The sequence below is a fragment of the Acyrthosiphon pisum genome, chromosome A2, assembly GCF_005508785.2.
Source record: "Acyrthosiphon pisum isolate AL4f chromosome A2, pea_aphid_22Mar2018_4r6ur, whole genome shotgun sequence".
In the NCBI taxonomy this organism is placed as follows: domain Eukaryota; kingdom Metazoa; phylum Arthropoda; class Insecta; order Hemiptera; family Aphididae; genus Acyrthosiphon; species Acyrthosiphon pisum.
The window spans coordinates 17,051,136-17,056,803 of NC_042495.1; the positions used below are offsets into that span (position 1 = coordinate 17,051,136).

A 5,668-nucleotide genomic window follows, 5' to 3' on the forward strand; every position below is an offset into this window, starting at 1 on the left:
TGAGCTCCTTCATTAAAGTAGTATACCCCTGGTTGGATTTTGTCTTATTACCTTGAAACAAAAAATAATTTATCTTATCAGAAATGTTTTTTTTTTTTTTGTTTAAACTTAATTAAAATCCCCAATTAAAACTTCAACGGGAACAATACAGATTATAAATTTTTTTGCATTAGATTCTTAGCAGAGCGATTGATATATTGGTTTTACAATGATATGGTTTTTCACAAAATCGTTAATGATAGAAAATTGAGTTAAATTTATTTTAAGAACCCACAAAAGTTGTACTCATAATATTTTTTTGAAGTATATTAAGTTCAACCTTTGACACAGTTTTCCTAAATTAAAAACATTAGAAAATAAATTTGTAGATAGTTATATTAATTAGGTTTATAAAATAATAAATGTTTATAGCTGAAGCACAAACATTTAGTTCAAGGTTCCTCATAAGAAGTTCTTGCTAAATGCCAAAAATCTATCAATGAATAAACAATATTTTACTTATAGTTATTTAAAGTTTAATTATTGACAACATTTAAGCAATGTAAGTTATTTTGTTGGATTCAAAAATATTATTCCGAGGATAGAAATTTTCTGAGATATAATTGTTTTTAATAATAATATAACATAATATTCAAATTATTATTTAGATTACTTTTCAATAACTTTTGCCTACCGTTTTACTAAAATTAAATGAATGATATATCATTGAATTTAAATTTAACTCATACATCACAGTTATTTACTCAATCACGAGATCTCAACATCCACAGCAGAGAACTTTCCATTATTTTTAAATTTGTTAAGTATAAATAATGTTGTCAAACTTTAAATAACTATGTAATTAAAAAAAGAATTTGCCTGTGTAAAGAACAACTTTTTAGGAACCTGTATTGAGTTCTCAAGTTTTGAACGATCTTTGAATTTGTTTTCAGTATTTATAAAAAAAAAAGTTTAAAGTCTTTTTTTTAGTAATTCACTGGGGAAAGTATAATCATATACTATTCTCAACGTAATAATTAGCCTTAATTCTTTTAGATTAAATATTGGTAATTTTAGTATTTCATTATATTAATAATTGATACATACATAAATTTAATTGATATTATTTTATAAATTTAGAATATTAATTGTTGTGTACCAGGATGCAGAACTGTTAATATTAATGTTACTTACGATGAAGATATCAGATTATTACGACCTAAAAGAGTAATTATTATAAACATTCATAAATATTATTTTAAAATAATTGTTTTCCATTCATTGAAGTTTTTTTTCTTATTTCGTAGGAAAATTTAATTAACTGGAGTTTAATATTACAAGTAAGGTTAACTTTGGACAGTTGCATATGTGAACGACACTTCAGACGCGAAGATCTTATATATCCAAGAGTATTTATAGATGGTCCAATTATAATAAAACCATCATTAGTTCCTTCTACAATGCCAATACCAATTGATAATGTTGAGGAGTAGTATGGTTCAAACGGACCCTCCTTTGATGTCGGATCAAACTGGAAAAAGAAAATTCCAATTAATGCTACTCAATCTAATGCTAGAAATAATGTACAAGGTATGTAAAATATTCTTGCTAAAATAACTTGTGATTTAAATCCAAAATTACAATCAAATACTGTAATTAAATATTCTTTCAGATAATACAGATTAGTGTTGTCCATCTAATAATTACATGTCAACTGATGACTGTTCAACCATAGAATAAAAGCTAATACACAACTCGAGTAATACTTACTACTTAACTTTAAATATTTCTGGAATTCTAAATATTATGAAACCAAACCGTTAATTTAATTCATTATTTTTATTGTATTTACATATTTTTAAGTGTATTTATAAGTCATTTGTATTTTTGTAAAAAAAAACTATCATTGTAATCTTTTATGTTAATTTTAATAACACTACATTTAGTGTTATAACGAGGGTTCGAGAACTGCCAGGAATAGTAAATACATTCCAAGTTATTATTCATATTCTAATTAAATTTATTTCAAACTGGAATGGTACAATTCCTGCAAACAAAAAATTATGTATATGTTTGTTAGGTTATATAGAAAATGACACTTTATAGCAAACTATTTATACCATATGATGATCAATGTATATTGTTATGTTTTACATACAGTGGTGCTGAGTTCAATTAAAAATAGTGGTTCTTCGAAAACTAGAAGGTCTATTTTCATTGGATTTCCGTATATAAAGTGTTGCCATTCGTCACATTATATCATACTATAGTATTAGTAGCAAATTAGTAGAAATTAGTATTTTTTTCTATATAGATATTTAAAACAAGTTACTTATTATAAAATTTATTGAATATAATAATTTTGATATTTCGTCATTATATATTTAACTTATGTTGGTTATTACCCGAAGTTAATAGGTTCAAAACTACTGGACTGTTTTCAATAAAAAGTTATACCAATAGATTTCTTGAATATGTTTATAGTTTAATTTTTCAATAAGTATATCGAAGTAGATCAAGGGTCATAGCCATTTTCGTCCAAAAATATGTTATTGTCTCCTGGCAGTTTTGCTACAAAAATATAAAAAATTATAAATCTTGATAATTGTCCTCCTATATGGAACAAAGAATAAAATTAATGTTTATGTACAATTATGGTTTTAATATTTCATGAAATATATTTTCTTTTTTACACTCATATAAAAATAAAACATCTAACAACTATTATAATACCTATGTTAATTTGTGATTTATAACAGAAAACCTTTCTTATTTAAATGCTGATATAGGTAGTATATAATAATATAAAAATTATACAAATGTATTGACATAATTATAATGTAATATAAATATAAATACATTATATTTATACATTTATATATTGAAACAAAACATAAAACATATTTACTTTATACCTGAAGTTATACCCATTCAAAAGTAACAATATATAAATAAAAAATTACTCAATACCTTTATTATGCATTGTGTTATAATAATAAATAATAAATCGATAATAATAATAATAATAATATTACGCAAATTCATACATTCATGTGAAAATGAGACCAACTTTGAAGACGTAAATTTATAAATTAAGAGGACGTGATACCCGCATCTGTTGTCTCCGGCTTACAAGTTACAAGTACAGGGGCGGATTTACCCATAGGCCACCAAGGCACCTAACCTAACCTAACCTAACTGTAGAATGGCCCACGTAGTCACGTCGCAGATACGTTTTAATATATAAGCTATAATAACCTTGCCGTTTAAGTTTAATCCTGCGATCGGCGTGCGCAGAGCCTAGAGGTTCGACATCGACATTCGACAAGGCAGTTGCCAGCGTTGTCTATGTTAATGCATTGGGGATGGAATGCGGGTGTGCGGCGTAAGCACATACAATTTTGTTAATGGCGCATGCGCAATACGCCAGCCAAGGCAGTCAAATATACTGCCTCAGGCCGCCGGGTACACTGTATATAGCCGCTCTACTAGCTAGGTGGGGGACAGCTTGCACAGTGCTTATTTGAATGACCTGCCTCACCATGCACCAGGCATCACCATTAGAATTCTGGAAATCAGATGTCTTGATAAAGTAATTAATAATAATAAACATAGTGCATACAGCATACTGCTCAGAAATCTGCTAATCGATTACGATTATAGAGACTAGAGTGCTCACCACCAAATCATAGATAATTTTACTACAGATAAATCAAGGCGCAAAATAATTTAATTATTGTACAAGTGTACAAATGTACCTATGCAAAATTGTATTAATATTTATTTGTTTAATTGGTATGTATAAATATAAAAATACCTAAATACAATTTTTATAGTTTTGTTTTATTTCATGGAACATTACTCCCCCGCCGTGGGAGCACGCCGGTACGGGGCGCTAGAGTTGTAATGCCAAGGGGCGGAAAAATGGTAAGTCAGCACCTGATAACATGCCAAATTATACGCGAAGCAGAACACGTGTAGCTCCGTTAGCTTAAAAACTAGAGTGAATTGACCTAATTAAAAAGATCATTAGGTTAGGTTCCAACCTTAAGATCTAGACAAGATAATAATATCTAATCTTAAGATTGAATACGTATAAAAATTTATATCGGACATTCTGAAGCATGTGTCATTTACCACCGCTTATTGGTCTAAGACGTATGAAAATACGTGCGTTACAATCCCCTTAAACGTAATTTACAATTGTAAACACATTAATTTTAATGTAGTAGGGGGACTTTTGCATCTGGTGTATTATATCTGAGTTGTAAATTTCCCCCTCTGACCCCCATCTCCCACGCCACAGAGAATAGGTATGTTACAATGGACGAACTAATAAATAATATAGTATCAATCTATTAATTGTTCGAATATCTCCATGACCATCAACCATTATATCTATAATTTCGAACACATAGAATGAATAACGGCACTTTTTTTTTTGCAAAAAGCATTGATACACGGATATTATAATTTTTAAATATAATTGTTATAGTTTAACGAGAATCGATGCAGCGCAGTGTAATTTCAAATTTTTTTTAATACTATAAATTGTCGCGACCCGTGGAAACGTAACTACGTAAGTGAGTCCTTCTGAACAAGGTGTTAGGTGCGTACAAAGTATAGCAGATTTTCAGTAGTGATAATCAAATCTTAAAACAAATAACTTCTATTATAATTCGATAGACACAAAAAAACTATTGTAATATATTGTTGAAGGGTGATTGTAAACTCCGCCACAATACTGGTTGGATAAAAATGGGGTTTAGTAAGTTCCCACACGAAACATAACAGGTAAGCGGGTACATATGTAAATTCCCTCACGAAAAAAAATACACCTGTACGTAAGTTCCCACAAGAAAATGTATTTATATATAATAAAAATTAATAATATAATGTGTAGGTGTGGTCCACATATTATTATATACTTTCGCAAGCGTTTATAGTAAGACTTGTATCACAACTAGCACTAGCCCAAATACTAGGGGGGAAACTATATCAATAACAAAATATCAAATTATAACTTAAAAAATAATTACACAGTATGATTATGTGAAGAGTTTGTGCTTTTGCAATAAACCGAATAAAATTTAATTTTTTCTATTAGTATTATAATTATTATGACTTTTATTATTTTATACCTATAGGTATACAAATAATATATGTGGACCATATCTACATATTATTATTAATATTTTTACTATATATTTGTACTAGATTCAAATAAAAAATTGATTGTACTTTTTTTATGCAACACAAAAATAAACAAATTTAAACTTCACCAACTACATTTAAAAAGTATGCCAGTCCTAAGTCTGAATAAAGTGGGAAGGAAGTTTGTATTCGGTGTAATTTTTTTTCGTGTGAGAACTTACGTATGCATACCCGGGTGTGATTTTTACCTGCTATATCTCGTGTGGGAACTTACATTCGCCCATAAAGGCGGCCCCCTTTTCGGCCAAAATGTACCAATCCCTTTTCGGCCAGTGTCACTTTTCGGCCATTACTTATCGTTCCCTTTTCGGCCACTGTTCCTTTTCGGCCAGCACCTACAGTTTTTTTTTAAATTTACAAATTTACAAACTGAACTTAGCAATTTTTATATTTAATTAAATATGATTGTATCCAAAAATGCGATTTTTTTTTTTAAACATTATTACTTACAACTTACAGTAAAGAACTGAAAAAA

At 28.6% G+C, this 5,668-nt stretch overlaps 1 protein-coding gene and 1 long non-coding RNA gene across 4 annotated transcripts in view; both read left to right on the forward strand.

The window, feature by feature from the left end:
• LOC100575798 overlaps window positions 1-5,668 on the forward strand; it is a 15,839-nt gene that overhangs the window by 4,747 nt on the left and 5,424 nt on the right. The window lies entirely within an intron of this gene.
• Window positions 584-1,987, forward strand: LOC103310173. Its single transcript, XR_510980.3, has 3 exons — window positions 584-1,206; window positions 1,287-1,569; window positions 1,652-1,987. It is a non-coding gene; the product is annotated as an uncharacterized LOC103310173 (long non-coding RNA).